At 36.6% G+C, this 25605-nt stretch overlaps 1 protein-coding gene across 1 annotated transcript in view; it reads right to left on the bottom strand.

Annotated features, from left to right (window-relative positions):
* Positions 1 to 25605, bottom strand: part of CUNH9orf135 (chromosome unknown C9orf135 homolog) — a 77033-nt gene that overhangs the window by 16043 nt on the left and 35385 nt on the right. The gene's annotated exons all lie outside the window — the stretch shown is intronic.

Raw genomic sequence — 25605 nt, 5'->3', positions numbered from 1 at the left:
TTTTTTTTTTTTTTTTTTTTTTTTTTTTTTTGGTACGGGGATTGAACTCGGGTCATTGTGCTTGCAAGGCAGGCCACCGAACCGCTGAGCTAAAACCTCGGCCCACAATGAAGAATCTTACAGACAGTACATTTGAGACCAGAGAAAGCCCATCTACCAGGACAGAGAAACTTGCATGAAAATGTCTCTTTATTTGGAATTTAGTGTAAGACAAAAACTATTCTCCAATGAGAAATGAAAACACTACGTCTATTCCTGTCAATATTATAAGAGTAGATGGTCAAACACACCATCTAGTTTCTTAGAGAATTCAACAAGAATCCCAAAATAATAACAAAGTAGATGAGCTATGTACAGATTACTAGTATTTAAATTGGTGATAACCAACTATTTCTGCTGGGTCTCAAGGCGTGGTTCCCAGAATCACAACAGAACCTGGGAATTTGATAAAAATGCAACTACAATCATCCCTAAGTATTAAAAAAGGACTAGTTTCAGGTACCCTGAAGGTACCAAAATCTGTGGATGCCCAAGCCCTTTGTGTGAAATAGTGTAGTATTTGAATATAACCTGTGCACAGCCACCCACACACTGTAAATCATCTCTAAATTATTTCTAAGACCTAATGTAATGTGAATGCTAGGTAAATTGTTCTTCTAGTGTATTAAGGAGCAATGACAAGAAAAATCCGTGTATATTTAGTATAAACACTTGTTTCAATATTTCAAAAAATGTTTTCTCCTGTGGATTATTGAATCTGTGCATGTGAAACCTTTAGCTATGGAGGGCCAACTGTACTTGGGTCTTACCCTAACCCTACTGAATTAGAAAATCTGTTGGTGGAGCCACAAAATCTGTACTTTAACAATCTGGCCAGGTGATTGTGATGCTCACTAGATTTTGAGTACACATGACCAAAAGAACAGACATTGGAAGCATAACCAGAAAATAAGTGGGTGAGAGAGAAATACTGGGAGAGACACCAATCTAACAAAAAAGGAAAAGAGATTAAAAGGTATAGGGGAAGTGATTTTGATCACAAGATAAATTAAAAACATAAAATAAAATTAAGTTCCTCAGTAATCACAATGAAAATAAATAGGTTACACTCTTCAGTGAAAATGTTTTTCTCAGACAAAATGAGTATCAAGCTGTGTTTTTAAATGCTCAACTATGTGATTTAATAGCTAAAAATAAACATACTTTCAAAGTTTGAAAGTAAAAATATATAAATATTATATATACAGCAAATATTAACTAACCAAGAAAAAAATTTTATATTAATAACATGTAAAGAACTTAGACAAAAATTACTAATTATAAATATTATTACTCATTGAATAAAGGAACAAGTCACCAAAAAAATCTATAACAATCCTAAGTCAATAACCTAACAACATACATGAGGCAGAAGGAAACAGAATCACAAAGACAAAATGCCAAATCTCTAGTCTTAGAGGAAGCATGTAACACATTCCTTAGCCCTTTGGTTCCTTAAATCTAAATCTCTACATAGGTCTGCTTTCCTAAACCACACAGGTCAACAACAAAACATCACATGCAAAGCACAATGGAGAATGGGAAATACTAGTGTTAAATAGGATTCACTCATGCTTAATTCCATGCCATCAAACCTAAATTAATTTATCTCCCAAGAAATCAGGAAGAGATAGAAGAAGAGAGGGAGAGAGGAAGTGGGGAGAGAAGATCCCATAAAAGCCAGGTTTACACCCCTATGGCTTAATCTATACAAAGAAAATAACTCTGAAACAGTTTTTTTGTTCTGTTTCTGCTTTCTTTAGCTTTCTCTGTTTATAAAACCAAAATTTTCTGCTCAGCTCATCAGAGCACTCATTTTATTTTATAGGATGAGATGCTGCTTAATTCTAAAGCACAAATAAAAGCCAATATGAATCTTTACATGTGCTGTAATTTCGTCTTTTTCACCGCAAACCTCACTTTACATGTAGGTAAGTAGAACAGTCCATTCGGTAGAGCCAGATGAATGCCTGTGCTGGAAATGAATGAGGCAAAGATGCTGTGGAAGACAGGAAAAGCTCTGTAGGGAGGATAGGACACAGAGGATATCACCTCCAGAAAAGTAGTGTCCTTCCTTGAAGAGGGGTGGTACTGAGGACTGGCTTGAGACAAGAGCATGTGAACCATGGTCTTCCAAGTAGGAAGGTCCAGAATGGCAGTAGTGGGAGGGTACTGCTTCTGGGAAAGAGGAGGGTGACTAGGAAGATAAAGAAAATTAAGGAGACAAACACCAGAAATTAAAGACCATAAAACTATAAGATATTATCACATTATCAGTAGACCTTCCCTCCCTCCCATGTCTTACCGCCCCAACAGGTGTCATTATTAAAACTTTAGTGTTCTAACAGAAGAGGGCACTCTTGAACTGAAACATTGAGCAAACTTCCCAAACTTCTCATTTCCCTGAGGGTAGAATTACCTGTGATTATTCACCTGGTAGAGGAAAAGCCAACATATTTAATAAATAGAAAAGGGTAACATTACTATGAGAAGAACACAATAAATGAGAAACAAAAAATGAAGCCCATGAAAATTTTCCAGAAATATTCCCAGTAACAGAAGACCTCCGTCAGCCTAGTGTACTGAAGAGCCTACAAAGTGAAATTTAAAAAAAGAAAAAAGAAAAGAAGTATAATTGGAATGGAGGAAGCAACATTTTCTTCTTCCATAACTGAAAAGATTGCCTAAATGTTTAAAATCGAAGAGAATCTATAAATTATAACAACAAGCTAATTCAACAAGGTTGTTGGACACAAGATGATTATACAAAAAGTACACTCCTACCAGCAATAAGAAACTAGAAAGCATAATTAAAGTGGAAATTTTTCATTTATCCTTATAACAATATCTTTACAAGGAATATATACAAGAGAAGATATGCAAGATACTAATATAGGAAAAATTATAAAATTTTGTTGGACATAAAATAATTCCTTTATGGATGAGATAGCTCAATATCATGATGGGGATTATTCCATCTAGTAAATTTAACTCATTGCCAATTCAAACACAAACAAGGTATTTCATGGAACTTGACCAACAATCCTAACAGTTACAGGACTCCATAAAATGCCACAGAGAGTAGAGATAACTCTGAAAAAGAATAAAATGGTTAAATTTATTTTACAAGATGTCAAGGCTTAATACAGAGCCATAGTAATTAAGACAATGTGGTATCAGTCCAAGAATATACAAATAGACCAGTAAAACAGAATATATAGCTCAGAAATAAACCCATGTAAGTGTGAGAATTTGGTATAGCATAAAAATAGCTTTATAAATTAGTTAAGAAATATAGGTTGGATCAAATGGTGATTTGCTAGTCTAATAAAAGTATTACATATTCACTGAATCTATTATTTATGCTATACACATATATATAACTTCTAAGAGGTTTACAGTTTGACATTTCAAATACAGATCTTGACTAAGTTATAATTTAAAATATCTCTGCATCAAAAGACACAATTAGTAAAGTCACAAGAAAAGTCATAGACTGGAGGAAGATATTCATTAAATATTTTACCAAAACAGGTTTAGTATCCATAATTAATTTTTAAGACTCCTGCAAATCTATAAGAGATGAAATCCCATAAGAAAAATTGACAGACTAAAAACAGTCAATTTTGCCAGTTGAAGAAACCAGAATGGCTAATATTTGAAAACAAATTCAGTCTTAAAATTGAGTTGTAAACCCAGTAATTAGTGAAATACAAAACAAAACAGCAATGAAGTGCCATTTCATGTCCATTAGACTGGTAATTTTAAATCTTCACCATTTAAAAAAGATATTAAGGAATGTGCTATTTATACGCTATTAATAGAAGTGAAGCATCTTGCAAAACTGAAAGTGAACATCATATGTGTTCTGACCCAATACTGTCTACCTAGGGAAAAGGTGTCATGGCTCACAAATAGATCTGTTTCTGGGAGCAGAGCTGGGACACATCAATGTCTAGGCATCAAATGGATTCATGGGCAGCCCAGAACAGTAGGTTAGTAAATCTGGAATCCCCAGGAGCAAGTCTATGCCAGGCGCTTCCACTCTGCCACTCCCATTCCTGTTCATAGCTGGTAGGTCCAAACATCCGCCTCGGCCCACACATGGTTAGGACTCTCCTTTAGTTTGCCTTTTTTGATAGAAACAGGAAAGGGCCAGTCACTTGTCTGTAACAGGAACCAAGGGAGGTAATGTCCCCTCCATTTGGGGGAAGCTGATCCTCAGAGGGAGTGAATGTATCCATGGGAAGAGAATCTAGACAGTTTTCTAGCCTGATTCCAGTTAACTCCAAAGTCAAGCTCCATCATAGACTTTATGATTGTTCTATGAAGTCTCTAGTACTCTTTTAATAAACTCTCCTTTTTTGCCCTAGATTATTTTAATTGTGTTCCTGTCATCTACAACTGAAAGAGTCCTATTACAGACAATCAGAGTCTAAGGCCATTAATCAGTGTAATCATGTAACGAACTCCCCTGCTCAGATTCCAAACACTAAACCACATTCTGATTATAATCTGGCTTCTCATATGGTTTCTTACAGAGAGAGACTGTTTTTATTAGGCTGACATAACTGTCTAGTGTGCTTGAAAGTTTTATTTCTCATTATAAATTAACTAATTAGAATTCTAGCTTTTCTTGTGAGTTTAATGAGCAAAAGTCAATTTCCATGAGTCAGATAAATTCTGAAGCACAGATAAAATGGTCTTTTTGGAAATGTAAAACTGAAGAGCAGATGCTAGTAAATTTACCAGGATAATGTCACATTGTAAGGATGCTTGGAAGGCAGACAGCTGGGTTTCACCCAGCACTACCCACAATTTGCCACACATGCCCTCTTTGACCTTTAACAGGTGTGTTTATGAGACATTTTACTAGGTAGAGATTAACTAAAGGTATTTGGTAAGATAAGAAAGGAAAAAGATCTGATTTTAAAGTTATTGTTAGAACCATGGTATTATTTAAAACATCCACCTCTCCACTGGCACTAGTAGTAATGTGTGAATTGGTGACAAGATGAGTTACCCAAATGCCCAGAATCACAGTTTCTTAAAGCTAAAGGTTCTTAAAGAATCTTAAGTCAAGTTTTTCTTCTTTCTTCTTTGTTTCATTCCTTTCTTCTTCCTCTTTTTCTTTCATTCTTCCTTTTTTTCTTTCTTTTCAGAAGGAGGAGTAGATATTTTCTAAACCAGTTTTGTGGCAGTGAGAACAAGGGGGTATAACATATACTGACCAAATACAGGGTCCCATCTAGGTATGTGAACCCAAGTAAGTGCCTCAAAGAAGCAGGGAATTAATTTAAAATTAATCTCATCAATACAAATACTCCTCATTTAATGACCAAGTTGAGTTCCTATGACTAAGTTGTTAACCAAATTGTTTGCTAAATGAAGAACTGTAGATAGTACAGTATGTACAATGCAATATTCAGAACAAAGAAATGGTCAAAAGAAACTCCAACTGGATGAGTTTGCTTCTACTTGCATGACTCTTATATACAGTACTATAACATGACAGAACATAAAACTACAGTACTGTACTGCATAATCAGCAAAATTTTATGGTGCTGTACTATAAAAGAAGCCACTACAAAGCCACACTGCCATTCATGTACCTGCACTGTAAGCTGGAATGAGGGTCGGAAGTTGAGTTATGGTGGGCTGTAAGTTTGAACAGCTTGCCTTAGTTGTAAGTCTGAACAGTTGTTAACCAGGCAGGTTGTTAAATGAGGAATATCTGTATAGCTAGTACAATTGGGGACCACTCACCTAAACCTGGGCAATACTCCAGGGCCAACCCCCAGACCTTTGTTCTAAGGTCTACTACATGGAGACCCTAGACACTAGCAGTGACGGCAAACCTTTTAGAGCTTTCAATGATACAAACAGCCCACTGCAGCACAGGTGCCATAGATTTACCACGACTGACCTAGAGTAACCTTTCTTCACTTGGAGATCACTGAAAATTCATGCATAAAATGGAAACAAAGTCTTTGTAAATAGGGAAGGGAGGAGGAGGTGAAGGGAGGTCTGGGGTAAGGGGAAAAAATGAGATCCAAGACCTGTCATGTAAAGGTACTAGATCCCAATGATGAATGTAACTGTACTGTTTACCTAATATGTGCCAATAAACTCAATGAGGGGGAAAAATAAAAAAGAAAAAGAAAGTTCATGCGTGTGGACTGCATCTCATACATCCAATTATAACAGAGTGAATTATGGGGAATGACTTGCCCAATAAATACAGCTGGAATAACTCAGTACCCCATCAATCACATCATCAGTCATGCTCTGAAGACCCAATGAATGGGGCCCTAGACCCAGAGCAACATTTTAAATTCTTATACCCAATAACACATTCAGTGCTCAAGCCATTTTCCTTTCCACCAGCGCAAGCCTGCTCCCTCTGAGCATAAAATTGCCTGATTAAACTTCATTAAACTTTGCTGCTTTTTCCTTACTATTACATGCCACATCCAATTCTTGGTTCGTGGTGCACAAAAACCCTGAAACCTATACTGGGACCTGATCACCATGGAAACAATCGCTGGCAGTGTGAAATGCCATCCTTTATTTAGAAAAGCCTAGGCCAGAGGACCCAAGAGTCTCTGTGTTGTAGGGAGAAAGGAGGAAAGCTATGAGCCCTCTTGGAAATTTTAACCCATTCTTAACAGCAACTATCTTTTTTAAAAGGATCTTATATTCAGCTGATATGGATGCCCCTGTCATTTCCTCGTACTTCTACCTTCTGAATGAAGTTACACAGATCACAAATCAAATCTAATAGCTCTTCTACAGCTGTTAAATGTCAGACCTACCTATATTTTAGAAATAAATTTCTAAGAAGCTAGTGGGTAAGAGGTAGAAAGGAAAGGTGAGTTGAAGGACAGTTTGAATTTGCTGTTACTCTTGATCCAAGCCAAGCACTTGCTAAGATGCCAGGCCTCTTTGGAGCAGTTCTTCCCTTCCATTAAATATACAGAACTGTGAGGCCCAAATCCTAATTTCTGCTTTGCCCTTAAACAGTCAGAGAGCTCTGAGAAAGTCTCTTAAACACTTTACATCTTAATTCCTCTCATTAGTGTCTGATCCATAAATATTTACAGAATAAAATGGATTAATTAATTGAGGAATCTGATTCCTTGATTGTGTTTCAGAGTTTTGATTTCCTCCTCTATACAATGAAGAACATACTCATCCCAACGACCTTGTCTGACTGCGAGGAGGAATGGAATAACAGGTAATATATGTTTAAAATCCTTTGAAGGATAGGAAGCACCACATACGCTTAAGCACAAAATACAATGAAATATAGTGATTGATGAAAGAGGTCTTGCAGTCAAATGAATGAGACTAATTAAAAACCGAAGTCAGAAATAAACAGACCTGAAGATCAATGGAACAGACTAGAAGAGGTGGAAATAACACCAAAAACACTCAGCCACATTACCTTTGACAAAGGGGCTAACCACATTCACTGGAAGAGAGTTAGCCTCTTTAATAAGTGGTGTTGGAAAAACCGGCTCTACACATGCCAAAAGACTAAACTAAAACCATGTCTCTCACCACACACTGAACTAAAATAAAAATGGATCAAAATATTAAAACACTAAATCTGTTGGAAGAGAGAGTAGGTAGAACTCTTGAGGACATAGGGGTAAGGCAATGACTTCATGAACAAAACCCAAATTACATGAGAAATAGTGCAAAGAATCAATAATTGGGATCTCATCCTATTAAAAAGTTCTTGCACCAGCAAAGAAATCACCAATAGAATGAAGAGACAACTCACAGTGTGGGAAAAATTTTAGCCAGTAGCCCCTCAGACAAAGGAATATCTAGTACATACAAAGAAATGAAAAAAATTCAGACCCCTCAAATTTTAAGAACCAATCCAAAAATGGGCATCTGAAATGAACAGACATTTCTCAGATGAAAAAGAAGACATGACAAATAAATATATGAAAAAATGTTTAACATCACTGGTTATCTGAGAGATGCAAATTCAAACAATGCTGAGATTCCATCTCACTCCAGAAAGAATAGCTGCTATCAAGAAATCAGCCAATAACAAATGCTGGAGGGACTGTGGGGGAAAGAAACCCTGATCCATTGTTGGCAGGAGTGCAGACCAGTGGATACAACCATTGTGGAAATCAGTGTGGAGATGCCTAAAAAAATTTAGTATTAGAGGTCACATTTGACCCAGGTATTCTTCTATTGAGTGTCTTTCCAATAGAATCAAAAACATCATACCACAATCATACATGCACACCCATGTTGATAGTGACAGTTTATAATAGCTAAATCTTGGAAACAACCCAAATACCCATCGATCAATGAATAGATAAAAAAGATATGGATTTTTTTATACAATGGAGTACTACTCAACCATAAAGATAAACTTGCTTAATGAATGCAACTTGAAACTATACTCTTAAGTGAAATAAACCAGACACATGTGTAAATATCACATTGTCTCTAGTGTGAGAAAGGGTAAATAAGGACAAAAATGTGTATGAAATAGAAAGAATCTGTTCAAAGGGAAAGGGAAATTGTGACAGAGGAGAGGCAGAAAAAGAAAGGAAAAGAAAATGTGAGAAAAAAGAAAGAAATGGAAACAAAACTTTTGTAAATAAGGGGAGTTGAAGGAAGGAGGAGATTGGGAGGGAAAGAATCAAGATATACCATGTACAGGTAAAAATTCCCTTTGAAGAATGTGATCATTATGTATATTTAAAATGTACCAATAAAAGTAATTTTAGCTCAGTGGCACTGTGCCTGCCTTACAAGCATAAGGTCCTGAGTTCAATCCCCAGTTACTCCCCCAAAATAATTTTAAAAACTTGTAGCTTAACACTAAAGTGAGAAGATACCTATTTATTATTTTCTTTTTAAAAACGAGTCCAGGTTTATGCAGATTCAAAGAACTGCTTAGCATTTGGACTTGACTAGCACAGATTTTTCTTATAAAATTTATTTTATTGAGGTACATTTTACTTAAAAATAAAAATGTACCAATTAAAACAAAACAAAACAAGAACAAAACCCTGGCCAGTCACTTCCTATGTGAGAGACTTTTGGAAACTTGCGGATAGCTGCAGAAACTGTCTGAAACGGTGAGAATGAAATGAAACCAAGGATGTAAAGCCCTTAGCTGTGTCATACACATAGTAAGCTTCTTGTACAGTTGAAGAGAAAACTACACTGTAATGGTATTAATTAAACAGGTGGAGGACATTGTTCTCTGCTTTTTAAAGACACTGCATGGTGGTAAATAGATTAACCGGGAAAAGACTAGAGGCAGAGGAACCAGTTCAGATATTTAGGTTAGCATTTGAGACTGCATCAGATTCTTGGGCCTCAGTCTCAAATATCCACCTGCTCTCTGCTGCTTACTCTTCCTCCTGTATTTAGAGCCTGAGTGAATGGCTCCATCTCCTTCCAGTCGCCTAAGACAGAAACTTAGGAATCAACCCATGTAAGTAACCAGTCCCCAAATATGTGTCAACTTTTCTTTCTTAATACATCAAAACTCTACCCTTCTTCCTGCACACTACTATTGCTTAAAGTCAGGCCCTCACTTTATGTCACATCTTGTTAAGCTTGAACTTCCTGACTGAAGCCTTAGTTGCCTAACAATCCATTTTCTGCTTTTTTAACACAAATATGATCATTCCTACCCAGTGCTAAAAGATCTGTCACATTGCCTGCACGGTCAAATCAAAAGTCCTTAACATGGCTTTCAGGTCCCACATCTCTGCTCCACCTTTAGCTATCATTGCTACAGACTTGTACTCTGTGATCCAGCCATGCCCATCATAGGTCCCACTCCTCTCGCCTTTGTGTGTCCTTTATTCCCTGTCTATAGCGCTATGGCCTCCTGTTGTCTGGCCAACTCCAGATAACACTTAATATCATCTCCGGTGTCACTTCTACCTGGAAGCCTTTCCTCCCCTTCCACGGCCAAGATAGGAGATTCCCTTGCATGCTGTTTTCATCCTTGGGATGTTGTGGCTTGTAGATTGGTCCTATGAACATCTATTCCAACCTTCCTTTGCCTAGAAGTTGAAAATAATGTAATAGTCAAGGGTAGCCATGCCACAGTCCACACAATAGATGTAGGATGAAGACTCTGGAGAGATTTTCTTTACCTCTTCAGTTTCTCACTTCGTTTCTAGGACAGATGGGTGTTTGGAGCCATAGCAGCCATCTTAAAACTATGAGAACAAAAGTTGCGGGAGCCTGTAATATTGATTATGCCCAAAACAGGCTGTAAGCAGTGCAGGCTATGTAGAGTTAACCCCACAAATGGCTTTTTTTTTCAGCTTTGAGTTTATTGGTACATTTTAGGGATACAGTACAGTTACATTCATTGTTGGGATTTTGTACCTCTATATGACAGGTCTTAGTTCTCATTTTTTCCCCTTGTCCCTGCCCTCCCTTCACCCCCTCCTCCCCTCCCCATCTACAACCACTTTATTTCCATCTTTTCATTATCTCACATTTTTTTCTTTTCCCTTATTACCCTTCCCCTACCCATCCCACCTTCCCTACACCTTTAGTCCCTTTCTTCCCATTTCACAATGTTGGTAATCTTATAAGAATCTTACATATTATTGGAGTTTATTCACACCAGAGAAACTATTCGGTAATTACACATGTGTGACTTATTTATTTCACTCAGGAGTATATCCTCAATATGTATCCATTATCCTATGAATGAATCTATTTTCTCGTTCTTTTTGGCTGAATAATATTCCATTTTATAGAAAAACCACATCTTTATCCAGTTTCCAACTGATGGGCAAATGGGCTGTTTCCAAGTTTTAGCTATTACAAACTGTGCCGCTATAAACATGGGTGCGCATACATCACTGTGATATGATTCTTTTTAATTCTTTTGGAAAGATACCCAGCAGAGGGATGGCTGGGCCAAATGGAACCTCCAGTCCAAGCTCTTTGAGGTATCTCCATATTGATTTCCACAGTGGTCGCACCAGTCTGTACTTCCACCAACAATGGAGAAGGGTTTCTTTCTCCCCACAACCCTGCCAACATTTGTTATTGTGTGGTTTCTTGATAGCAGCCAACCAAGGGCTTATTTTGAGAAACAAGTCCAGCCTAAGCCTATGTGCCAGAGGTCAGAGTAACTCACACCCAAATTCCATTCCCACAACTAAAACCTTCTGAACTAGAAGGACAATGTTCTAATTACTACCATATATTTTTTTCTATTCTGTTCCTAATTCAAGAATGCTTTGCCTTGTCTTTTATGAGCCTTGCATACATTTTCATAGAAACTTCACGACTGTGCATCCTTGCACACAGTCTTGCCCTTGCACATAGCTCGCCTTTGCCCCAGTTGATTACCAATATAAGTCAGTGGCTTGGACTGGCCGGTGCCTTTGTTGGTTGCACCGGCATTGGTCATCCTGGCCCCTGCTTTCTGTCTCTCTTAGTTCTGTCTTTTAGGTTTTTTTCTCAGGCTTGCATCATGCACTGAGCAGGAGACTGGGGCCTACTGCAGAGGTTTTTGGTAACATTTCAGGGATTCCCTGTAATATCACTTAATATCAGGTCCAGTGTCACTTCTGCCTGGATGCCTATCCTCGCCTTCCACAGCTGAGATATGTGATTCCCTTGCATGTATTTTCATCCCTGGGATATTGTGGCTGTAGATTGGTCCTTTAAACACCCAATACAACCTTTCTTCTCCTTATTTTCCTCTACCAAGAAGCTGAAAATGTCACAGTCAAGCCATGTCCACTGTAGGATGAAGATCCTGGAGAGGATTTCCTTTACCTCTTCACTTTCTCACTTCTTTTCTGGAAAAGATTGGTGTTTGGAGCCATAGCAGCCATCTTAAAATTATGAGGATGAAAGCTACTAATAAGGCTTGCAGAGAAGACAAAAGACCACCGATCTTTCGATGACATTGTTTAGGAACCATGCCAGTCTTGTACATCTACCATTATAGTTCACGCCAGGTGACCAAATAAATCCCTTAATTATTCAAGCTGCTGCTAGTTATGTTGTTACTTCCAGTAAAGCATATTCCTTACCCATACACAAGTGCTGATTAACTATTTATCTGTCATACATGTTAGACAAATGAGCTGGTGGTGTCTTTTGTCTCTAAACTTTCAAAGTCCAGCTTTTCCTAGGACATGGTAGGCACCCATTAAATAATTATGTTGAAGGAACTAATTTACATGTGATAAATGTAATTTTTTCGAGCTTGGTAATTTTCATAAGTAATTTGAAATAATAAAATAAAGCTTACACATTAGGATAATCAGTTAACTATGTAAGGCCAAATATCCAATCAAATTAAATATGAGCATCAACAAATATTTCCATAATTCTGGAAAGTTCTTATTCCTGTAAAACCACCTCTGTATCATAATATAGTATAACTATTCACTGGAACCAACTGAAGACTTCAAGTTTAAATACTGCTATTTTTATGATAACTATGTAAATTTTTAATATTGTGAAGAGTATACTGGATCATGATCAATGTACATAGAGCAAAAAGAAATATCAGACTGAAATATAAATTCCATGATCATGACATTTTGAAAATCTTTACTGCTCACTTTCTTTTCTGGTTGTTGGTGTTTAAACTAAAGCATATACATATATATGGTAGATGATTATGTTATTTATTGAGATATATACATATATATGATTACTCTAGTCAAACATTAATAAATACCCATTTTTCACAAAGTTACCATTTATTTTTATGGTGAAAACACTTAAAATTTACTTTCTTAGTAAATTTCAAGTATACAATACAAAAACAATATTATTAACACAGTTCTTGTGCTATTCATTAGATCTCTGGAACTTGTTGATTCTACATGATTAAAACTTTGTACTCTGACCAACATCACCCCATTTACTCTATCCTGCAGCCCCTGATAACCACCATTGCATTCTCTGCTTCTGTGAATTCAACTTTTTAGACTCCATATATAAATAGAGCATATAGTATTTTTTCTTTTCATATCACTTAGAATATTGCTCTCTAGGTTCGTACATGTTGTCACAAGTAGCAGTATTTCCTTTTCAAGCTGACTAATATTCCATTGTGTATGTATACCACAATTTCTTTATCCATTCATTAACCGTTGAATATTTAGGTTGATTCCATATCTTGCCTATTGTGCATTATACTGCCATAAAAATGGGTGTTCAGATACCTCTACAAGATACTGATTTCATTTCCTTTGGATATATATGCAGAAATGGGACTACTGAAGCACACGTTAGTTCTTTTTAAAATTTTTTTTCTCATTGAGTTTATTGGTATATTTTAGGTGTACAGTACAGTAACATTCATCATTGGGATCTTGTACCTTTACATGACAGGTCTTGGTTCTCATTTTTCCCCTTACCCCTGCGCTCTCTGAACCCCCTTCTCCCTTCCCTATTTACAAATACTTTATTTCCATTTTTTAATATTTTTTTATTTTCCCTTATTTCCTTTCATTTTTAATTTTTTTAGAACTATCATACTCTTTTCCACAATGGTTTCACCACTTTACATTCCTACCAACAATACATAAGGTTCCAAATTCTCCACATCCTTCCCAACATTTGTTTGTCTTTTTTATAGTCATCTTAACAGGTATAAGGTGATATTTCATTACAGATTTGAGTTGTATTTCCACGCTTATGTATTGAGTACTTTTTCATATAGCTATTTGACATTTGTATATCTTCTTTGGAAAAATATCTAAATTTCTTGCCTATATTAAAATCAAGTATTGATGCCATAGTCTTCAGTGAAATAATAGGACATACATGTAAATACCGAATAATTTCTCTGTATGAAAAACTAAAAGTATAAATAAGGTTCAAATTGTATAATTGATAATGTGAAATAGGAAGAAAAGGGCTAAAGGAGTAGGGGAAGTGGGAAGGGTTGGGGAAAGGAAAGAAGGGAATAGAAAAAATGAGAAAAGGAAAAAAATGTAAACAAAGTCTTTGCAAATAGGGAAGGGTGGAGGGGGTGAAGAGAGGGCATGGGTATGGGGAAAACACAAGAACCAAGGATACATCATGTAAAGTTACAAGATCAAATGATGAATACAACTGTACTGTATACCTGAAAATTACCAATAAGATTAATGAAATTAAATAATTAATTAAAAGTCAGGTATAAGCTGTATGATTCTTTATGTATTGTGGACGTTAACTCTTTTAATAGATGTATGACTTGCTAATATTTCTCCCAATGTGAGGTAGTTTTTTCATTTTAGTACTTGTTTTCTTGGCTGTACAAGTTATTTAGCTTGATGTAACATTACTGCTTGTGTTTGCTTTTGTTGCCTCCACGTTTATATCCTATCAAAAAAAAAAATATTGCCAAAGACCAATGCCAAGGAGCTTGCCCCTTATTTTCTCCTAGGAATTTTAATTTTAGAACTTACCTTTAAGTTTTTAGTCCATCTTTGAGTCAATTATTGTATCATATGTGTTTATTATTTCATTGGTCTCAAAAATTTGAACTGCTTACACCACAAATACATTCACAATGACAAAAAAACTATATCTAAAAGTCTAGTATTCAAAGAAGTAATCACATATGCAAGGTATTTAGAGATATGAAGATTGTTTCAAATATTACCATGGCTTAAAAGTTGCTAGCTTAAAATATCAATGATTTTATTATCTCTGGCTATTCTGTGTGATGACTGGGCTCATGGGAGTGGTTTTGCTTTTCCATATGCTGTGGGTTATAGCTGTAGTCATTCAGAAGCTTGACTGAGCTGAAATGTCCTAGACAACTCACACCACTGGCACGCTATTTTATCTCTCATGTGGGAACTCAGCTGGAGCTATCAAGTATACTGCCTTGGTTCTTCTCCTCCATGTGACCTCTTCATGTGTCTTGGGCTTCTCACAGCTTACCAGCTGGGGTCCAAAAATTAGAAAGTAGACATCAGCAGCTTTCCTAAGAAATCCCTGTGCTAAGAAGTCCCAGAATATCACCTCTGCCACCTCCTATTGGTTACAGTCAGTCCCAAGACCAGCCCAGGCGCAGAAGGCTGACAAGTAACCTATTCCTCATGATGGGAGCAGCAGCATAAATGGACAGAGTGGGAAGGAACTGCTGGGGCCACCTGTGGAGAACAGTTCATTACCTAGTCATGTTTTTATGTTTCACATGTGCTCAAGGAGGCCCTCAAGAACTATGCAGATAGACTTAATATGATTTACCTGTTGTGGTAAAAATGTTCAGTAACTGAAGGGATACTTCACCAAGATAAGCTACTGCACAAGTGCCTAAGCATAAAATAAAATAAATACTATGCTTTGAGAAAAGGAAACAAAACAAAAGCAAAAATCTTAAAATTGAGGTTCAATTCCTATCTTCTGAAGAATACGGAAGGTTTTGCAGATGCTGAATGCCCCTGTGAGGGGAATAAAATTGAAAAAATTTGAACTGTGACCCCAGCTAGCTACTGTTACCGTGAAGTGACCACTCCATACATATGGATAACTGTTCTCTGCCAACAATGAAAACTAAACTGCCTGAACTACTTTTTGGCCTCATTTGATTTGCCTATTTATGCAAGCATGAATGTCTTTCTCTTTAAGAGACATAAAATTTTAGCACAGGAAAGGACTTTACAGATCATTTGGTCCAATTCCCTCATTTTCCAGATGGAAACAACTGGAGTCTAGAGAGGGTTATTAGGCAGCACAAGGTCACCCTGTAGGTTTAGTGCAGGCCCAGAGGTAGATCCTATGTTCCTATTTTCCCATACTATATTCTTTCTGAAAGACCACACAATATCAGAAGCTATCCAGTGATACAAAATACCAGTAGTTTATTTTTTCTCCTGCCACAAGGATCACGTGTCTAGGTGAGTTCTGGAAATAAGATATATTTACCATAAAATTCCAACAAATACACACCAGTCACCACCACCAAGAGGCAAATGACAAGATGAAGTAATTAGGGATGAGCTGTGAGGTCTATCTTGGGTATCTTTCCATCCTCCAATGGGTGCTCAGTGCTCAGTACTCCTGGACTGCCTTCAAACTGATCCCAGCTCTTATAGACTTACTTCTCACACAGCAAATATCTTACCCTATCAGAACTGTGGTTTTCCCTAATTAAAAAAAAAACTCTTATTTTGCCAGGACCATGTAAATGTACACATGTATATTTAAATGAGACCAAGCCAAAGGTGGAGGTCCAGAACAGTTGCTCGGAGATCCATTCTCCCTCCAGCCTGCCTTGGCCCAGTTGATGAGGACTAGCTAACCGAGCAGGCACCCCTGCAACACCCCCATCCTTCACACACACACACACCCATGCTCAGGCCTCCTGATTGTGCCAGTCCTTGGATCCACTCAACAGAGGAACAGGTGGTCATAAAGGGCATTTTTCTGAGCTCCAGACTTTGAACATCTTCAAAGAAAGGCCAGAGGGAACCTGTAGTAGAACTTTGCAGTGTTCAACCCTGCAGGAGGTCAGGGAACTCAGTTTGGGCCATGAAGCCCAAAATCACTCTGAATCTCAGGGGTCTGCCATCAGCTACCTGAGATAAAAGGACCTAGTTCTGCACATGGCTGCACACACTGTATATTATAACAGCAGAGATATAGTCTGAAAGAGGCCCTTCAAATTCTTTTTTTTTTCTTTCTTTTCCTCATTGCACTCTGGAAATTCTTTCTTTTTTCTATCCTCTTATTCCAACTCAGTCTCTTGCTCCACTATATTATTCCTCATCTCCCTTTCTGTTCCTGTTCCTCCCCTAACTTGGATTTCTTCGTTTATCATTTTTTTCTTTATGTTCTTTTCTTCTCTCATTTTACTTCACTCAAGGGTCAGTAGGTTCAAAGGAAAATGAGCCCCTGCTACTTTTAAGCTGTTATATTCTTGTCCTTATTCTTGCACTCTGTCTTTCCCTTTTGACCTTAACAGTTTCCTAAAGATTGTAGGGTCTTTCTATGTCCTCTGATTTCACTTGAAACCTTCTCTAATTCTTTTAATTATATACTCCTCTCATCCTAGCTCTGTTTAAGCCCCCATCCTAACGGGTAAAGATGCAATATTGAAGAGTTTAGTTACTGCAAACATACTTTGTGCTGCTTCTTGATTTTAATTTAATTCACATGGTTTAAAGGTCATAGATTAAGGAATACCACAAGTGGTCAATGTGTAAGTGGTGCTTGATCCTATTGTGTTGCTGATTCTATCAATTGGGCTAAAGGATTGTGATGGATTTAATGAATTATCTTCTCTGATATCATGAAAATGAGAATGTCTATGAGTCATTAGAGACTCAAAAGCTAAAGCACAACAATATCAGGAAGATTTAAGTAATAACTGAGACATTAAACCAAGGACAACCCAACAACAAAAATAAAAATGAGAAAACATTTAAGGAAAACACAAAGACAGACTTCCAGTTCACCAAACGCAAATGAGGATGAAGTCTGATAGTGAACCACCAGGACACCTTAAACTCAGCACAGGAAGTAACAAAACAGATCAATCAGGCTTTAGAAAAATTCAAAACAGAAATAATTTCCCAGATAACCATAGAGATGGTGAGCAAAATGAAAGTCATGATTAGAAACTCTAGAACAGAAACTGACAGAAAAATACATGAGCTCAGGACTATGATAGAAGTGATGAAGGCCCAGAGTAAGAAAGAAATGGAAACAATGAATGCCCAACATAGGAAAGAAATGGAATCCATAAAACAGATTCAAACAGATATCCAGGAGATTAAAAACTCTATTGAAAGTGTTTGCAGCAGAATAAAAGAATGCAAAGATAGAATCTCAGATATAGAAGATAGGATCACAGACAGTGACCCTGAAAAGAGAGGTCTCTTAAAAACAGTAAGGGATCATGAGAAATCGATCCAACAACTTCTAGATGATGCAAAGAAGAATAACATAAGACTGATAGGAATCCATGAAGTAGCAGGAGAAAATACAAATGACTTAAAAAAGCTGTTCACAGAATTAATGACAGAAAACTTCCCAAACAGAAGGGAAGAATTTGATATATAAATAAGTGAGGCATATAGGACATCAACTAGCCACAATTTAAAAAAAATCTACACCTAGACATGTAATAATCAAAATCCCACAAACCCAATAGAAGAAAAAATTACTACAAGCAGTAAGAGAAAAACAAATCACATGCAAAGGAAAGCTCATCAATCACAGCAGACTTTTCAACACAAACCCTCAGGTCAAGGAGAGCTGGAGTGAGGTATTTCAAATCCTAAAAGAAAACAACCTACAACCTAGACTGATGTACCCTGCAAAACTCTCTTTCAAAATGGATGGGAAAGTAAGATACTTCCATGACAAAGAACACCTGAGAAACTTCATGAACACCAAACCAGCACTATAAGGAATTCTAAACAATATCCTAGAAAAAGACAATGAAGGTCACAACACCATGAGGCCCAACAGACCAAATCAAATAGGCAAGGCAAGAAACTAAAAGGAGAGGGGGAAAAAGTAAAAAGAATTAAAAAAATGACAATAACCTGACAATAATAAGTCAGAACATATCAGTTATAACCATCAATGTCAATGGCCTCAATTCACCAATCATGAGAAATAGAATGACAGAATGGATTAAGAAGCAAAATCCAACAATATGTTGTATATAAGAAACACACCTAGTGCAAAAAGAAGCCCATAAACTGAAAGAGAAAGGATGGAAAAGAATTCTCCATGGGACAGAAGTCCAGAAAAAAGCAGGGGTAGCAATTTTATTCACAGACAAAGTAAATTTCAAACCAAAACTGATTAAAAGAGACAAAGAAGGCCACTACATCCTTGTAAAGGGAATAATTAAAGAGGAAGAGATGACAATCATAAACATATATGCACCGAATATTAATGCCTCCAACTATATAAAACAAATATTAAGTAACACGAAAAACCAAATAAGCTCTAATGCAATTGTAGTAGGGAATCTAAATACCCCACTTTCACAAATAGACAGATCATCTAGGCAAAAAATCAACAATGAAATACTAGAACTTAACCAAGCTTTTGAACATATGGACTTAATAGATGTCTATAGAGTGTTCCACTCCACAAAACTAGAACATACATTCTTTTCAGCTGCACATGGGTCATTGTCCAAGATAGATCACATACTAGCTCATAGAACAGGTTTGAATAAATGCAAAGGAATTGAAGTTATTCCCTGTATATTATCATATCATAGTACAATCAAGCTGGAGATGAATAGCATAAGAAACCGTAGGAACTTCACAAACACATGAAACTTGAACAACACTCTTCTGAACAATCAATGGGTCACAGAGGAAATTAAAGAAGAAATGATAATACCAATACAACATGCAGGAATCTATGGGACACAATGAAAGCTGTTCTACGTGGAAAATTCATAGCATTGAATGCCACACTAGGAAAACGGAGCAAACTCACATAAACAACCTAATGATGAGTCTTAGACTCCTAGAAAAAGAAGAGCAAGAAAAACCCAAAGCTTGTACAAGAGAGGAAATAATAAATATTAGAGCAGAAATCAATGCAATGGAAACTGAGAAAATGATACAAAAAATGAATGAATCAAAGAGTAGGTTTTTTGAAAGAATAAATAAAATCAATAAACCATTAGCTAACCTTATTTTTTAAAAAAAGGAAAGAAAAGACTCAGATCCACGTAATTAGGAATGAAAAAGGTGAAGTCACAACAGATCCAACAGAAATCCAGAGGACTGTCAATACCTACTTTGAGAACCTGTACTCTAATAAAATGGAAAACACAGAAGAAATGGACAGATTTCTAGATACTTATGAATTACCAAAATTAAATGAAGAAGATAAAAAAATTTTAAACACCCCAATTACAATCAATGAAATTGAAAATGTAATTAAAAGTTTACCAACAAAGAAAAGCCCAGGTCCTGATGGATTCACTGCTGAATTTTACAAGACATTTAGAGAATTACTGCCACTACTCTTTAAACTTTTCAATGAAATTGCAAGGGAAACAATACTTCCAAATTCATTCCTGGAAGCAAGTATCACTTTGATTCCCAAACCAGGGAAAGACCCAACTGAAAAAGAGAACTACAGGCCAATCTCCTTAATGAATATAATGCAAAAATCCTTAATAAGATACTAGCAAACAGAATACAGAGGATCATCAAGAAGATCACACATCCTGACCAAGTCGGATTTATTCCAGGGATGCAAGGATGGCTCAACATACATAAGTCAATAAATGTAATACACTGTATTGACAGAGTCAAGGACAAAAACCATATGATCCTCTCGATAGATGCAGAAAAAGCATTTGACAAAATTCAACACCCATTCATGATAAAAACCCTGCAAAAAATTGGAATAGATGTTCTGTATCTCAACTTAATAAAGGCTATCTATGAAAAACCAACAGCCAACATGTTATTAAATGGCCAAAAACTGAAAACTTTCACGTTAAAATCAGGAGCAAGACAAGAATGCCCACTATCACCACTCCTCTTTGATATAGTTGTGGAAACATTAGCCACAACAATTAGACAAGAGAAAGAAATTAAAGCAATAAAGATAGGAAAGGAAGAAGTTAAACTGTCATTATTTGCTGACGATATAATACTCTACATTGAAGACCCAAAAAATTCCACCGAAAGACTTCTAGACTTACTTGACACTTTTAGCAGAGTAGCTGGATACAAAGTCAACACTCAAAAATGTAACAAAAGATGCAAAAGACCTCTACATTGAAAACTACAGAACTCTGAAAAAAGAGATCGAAGGGGCTATAAGAAAATGGAAAGATATCCCCTGCTCCTGGGCAGGAAGAATCAACATAGTGAAAATGGCCATACTACCAAAACTGCTGTACAGATTCAATGCAATGCTGATTGAAATTCCAACACTATATTTCAGAGAACTAGAAAAAATAATTCAAAAATTCATTTGTAACCAGAAGAGACTTAGAATAGCAAAAGCCATACTAGGCAACAGACACATGGCAGCAGGTATAATAATTCCTAATTTGAAACTATACTACAAAGCCACTGTGATAAAAACAGCATGGTACTGGCAAAGAAAAAGATCTGAGGATCAGTGGAAGAGACTGGAAGGTATGAAAACAACTCCAGATGTACTCAGCTACCTCATCTTTGACAAAGGAGCCGACTATCCTCACTGGAGGCAAGATAGTCTCTTTAATAAATGGTGTTGGAAACACTGGATTTCAACCTGCCAAAGATGAAAACTAGAGCCTTATCTCTCACCATGCACTAAACTAAAACCCAAGTGGATTAAAGATCTAAATATTTAAAAAGAGTCACTAAATTTGCTGAAAGATATGTTAGGCAGAACTCTTGAAGACATTGGCATAGGAAAAGACTTTATGAACAAATCCTCAGTAGCACGGGAACTAGCAGAAAGAATCAACAACTGGGATCTCATCTTATTAAAAAGCTTCTGCACTGCAAAAGAAACCATCAACAGAACTAAAAGACAACCCACAACGTGGGAAAAAGTTTTTACCAGCTGTTCCTCAGACAAAGAACTATTTTGTAGAATATATAAAGAACTGAAAGCAATCACCCCGCCAAATATAAAGACCAGATTCAAAAATGGGCATCTGAAATGAACAGACATTTCTCAGACAAAGAAGCAAAAGCAGCAAGAAAATATATGAAAAAATGTTCCACATCACTGGTCATTCGAGAGATGCAAATAAAAACAACACTGAGATTCCACCTCACCCCTCAAAGAATGGCTGCTATCAAGAAATCAAACAATAACAAATGTTGGCAGGGTTGTGGGAAGAAAGTAACCCTTCTCCATTGTTGGTGGAAGTGCATATTGGTGCAATCTCTATGGAAATTAATATGGAGATACCTCAAAGAACTAGGTTTGGAGGTTCCATTTGATCCAGCCATCCCTCTGCTGGGTATCTTCCCAAAAGAATTAAAAGAATCATATATTTCTTAAAATGGAATACTACTCCTTCATAGGAAATGGATATATATTAAGGACATACTCCTAAGTGAAATAAGTCATACATGTATAAATGCTGAATAGTTTCTCTGTCGTGAAAAGCTACAATGGTACATAAGATCCTAATGATATAATTGACAATGTGAAACAGGAAGAAAAGGGATAAAGGTGTACAGGAAATGGAAGGGTAGAGGAAAAGGTAATAAGGGAAAAGGGAAAAAATTAGAAAATAAAAAAATGGAAATGAAGTATTTGTAAATAGGGAAGGGAGGAGGGGGTGAAGGGATGGCAGGGATAAGGGGAAAAAATGAGAACTGAGATCTGTCATGTAAAGGTAAAAGATCCCAATGATGAATGTAACTGTACTGTATACCTAAAATGTACCAATAAACTCAATGAGATAAAAAATAAAATAAATGAGAAATGAGACTTTCACATAAAACAATATTTATTGCTGCATCTCTTTTTCAAAATTAAATCTACTTAATATAGATTTTACTGTTGTGGGCCAGTGATTTAGCTCAGTGGTGCCACCACCTGCCTCATAAGCACAAGGTCCCAAGTTTGAGCCCTGATATCGAAAACAAACAAATAGATTTTGTTGTTGTTAGTTCTATTGTTTTATTTTCTTTTATTTATGTTTGCTTCATGGTCACAGACACAGTCCTGATACTTTTATGTAGAAAACTTTACTTCTTAAAATGTACCACCTACAACTGTCTGGACCTACAGACTAATCACGAAATGACTGCGTTAGATAATCAGATATGCAGGGACCCTCTGATAATTAGTGAGTAAGTTTTCCACAATTCATAAAGAGTTCCTGCAAATTCAGTTACTATCCAAAATGCTGATGAATCAGACATAAGAGCAAAGAAAGAGTCACAAATTAGCCTGCTCACTGTGTTGTAGTTCCCATTATTTTTCCTATGTGCCTTAATAAAATATGCCTCCCATTACTTTTCTACATCTTAACCATTCACATCCATGTAGTTGAAGTAATGTATGTCACAACTCTCTACACATGCACCTGTGTCAGCTAGAGACCAAAGAAGCCTAAGAGATCTTTGATTCTCACCTCTCCCATCACTGGCCAGTGTCAATTCCTTGTAAACTCACTGATGGGAACATGACCAACTCTCAAGGGAAACAGTAGCTCTGGCTCTACATGAGCTCAATCTATCCTCCAAGTCTAAAAATCTCATTTTTTAATAATGTGAAATAGGAAGAAAAGGGACAAAGTGGAAGGGGAAAAGGGGAGGGGTAGTGGAAAGGAAAGAAAGGAATGAAATCAATATGAGAAAATGAAAAATAATGGAAACAAAGTGTTTGTAAGATTGGGAGTGAGGGTGGCCCTAAAGGGAGGGCAGGGGAATGGAGAAAAAATAAGAGCCAAGATTGATTATGTAAAGGTACAAATTTCCAACAATGAATGTTATTATATTGTATATATTAAATGTACCAATAAAATTAATAAAAGTTTTTAAAATCTTATCTTAAAGTTTAAGTCATTGATATTAATTTTAGCCTCTACCCTGCTGCTCCCTCTATTACATCTTTTTTTCCATTTATCTCAATATCTGTGGCATAAGGGGAAGAAATTATTCACAGAGCCTTCTTCTCTAGTTAAAGTCAGGAGTGACAAGTTCAGCGGAATCAAACATTCTAGTTCTGATTCTCAATATGTTTCACTGAGATGTTTGCTATTGATTCATGGAGGAAAAGTGTTGTGTCTTCTTCATATTGGGCCAAAGTGTAGTAAGTTGTAGTAAGTGTAGTAAGTTAGAAGAAAAAGATAAGCAAATGTTGTACCAATATTGTAGATGTTATCGAAAACTTAAGATAAATACATTGGACTAACGTGTCCTTAATAACAAAGTTATAGCTTTGTTTTTATTTTTTTCCTTAAGAGGTAACCTAAAGTTTAAATTTACATTGTAATTACAGCCTTTCTTTTATAAGTTGAACCGCATTATTTTGATCCACTGACCAAACTCATTCTTATTCACTGCTTTTTAAAGTTGACATTTGACTTCCACAGCTGTAGAGTTAGCAAGAAGCAAAAGAATATTTAATATTCAAGACAGCAGATTCCAAACCACCATACCATTCCATTGTATGAAATATCCTATAATGAGTATATTGACTGATGGGAAGAATTATATATAAAACTAGTTGAGGACAACTGGAGGTGCTCATATATTTATTTCCTTGCTGATACCCCTTAATCAAATAACAGAGACAAGCAATTCTAGCTATTCAGACTACTAGGGCTGATTTTCTAAGAGACCATGTCTTCTATATGTGTTTACCAAAATAGAGTTGAGAACAACTTTTGGTTCTGCAGGCCTTGAGTCTCCGAATCAAATAAAATATGAATTAGACATGCTCCCTTCCATTATGATTTGATGTTCAACATCAGAAATAATTAACCTATTCATTCAGTATATAACTATGGTGCAATTGCTGTAGGTCAGGCTTTCCATTAGGCACTGGGGATGGATCTGTGACAGTCTTATCCTTCAGAGAAGAGAATTTAGTAAGAAAGAAAAGAATGCGTGAGTCATCATTAAAAAGATGAATACTGTTAAGATAAAAGCAGCACCCAGGAGGAGGAGTCCAGGTAGGTCATGAGAGCCACGGTGACAATAGGTATGGAGAAGTCCTCTGGAAGAGGTGGACTATCAGGTGAGACTTGATTTCAGAGTTAAGATTGAACAAGCACATCGAATCTTGCTTCCTCAAATATTCCAGAACAAGGCCATAGAGTCTTTTAAAAACATTAACTCACAAGAACAGAGAACAGAAAGGACAAGAGAAGGTTTTGGAGCTTAAAAGAAAATCAACAAGTAGGCTCTGGTTTAGCAGAAACCTGAATCAAATCTACAAGGAGGATGGGGGTGGGGTTGCTACTGGAGAATCAAGGTCTGAGTTTCAGGGAGCCTCCTGGCTGCCCTCTACTGAGCAACTGCCCCTCACCTCCTCCAGTAGGAGGTTGGCACTTCATTCCCTGGAAAGGGTAAAGGACAAAGTCTTTGGTCAACAACATAATTCTGTGACTCAAAAATAATGAAAGAATAGAAATGATGTCCGAGCAAAATTGTCCTTCACTGCAAGACCACAAGCACTGAGGTGGGATAGAAATAAAGATAGGTAGGACAGAAGACAAGCAAAAAGCGTAATTTTTAAATTGTACTTTTAAGAAACTGCAGCTTTGGGAAAAAAAATCAAAGTTACCCAAGTCTACATTACGGTTTTATTTTCTTTCCAAAGTAACTCACTCCAAAAATCCCTGAGTCTTAAAAAATACAATAAGCTTATACAATGAGAGCCCTTCCTTGCCTCACACCTATAAATGGAGTCCTGCTTTCTTTAGATTCAAATAGTCCACAGATTTTCACCCCACAAAATACCTAAATATCCCCAACCCCAGACCATAATGCCCCTCATTCTTTGAGCACTTGCACTCCTTTCTGCACTCCCTGCTTGATTGTGCCTTTTACTAATAAGTCCTGTGATCCTTTTCCATCATGAGTCAAGAAACTACTCTGTGTGTAGAGGTGAGCTGAGGTCTCCCCA

The sequence above is a fragment of the Fukomys damarensis genome, unplaced genomic scaffold (assembly GCF_012274545.1).
Source record: "Fukomys damarensis isolate Sample0158 unplaced genomic scaffold, DMR_v1.0_HiC HiC_scaffold_31, whole genome shotgun sequence".
NCBI classification, from domain to species: domain Eukaryota; kingdom Metazoa; phylum Chordata; class Mammalia; order Rodentia; family Bathyergidae; genus Fukomys; species Fukomys damarensis.
Note: the sequence above shows the minus strand (reverse complement) of the source record. Positions and strands in the feature narration are given on the sequence as shown.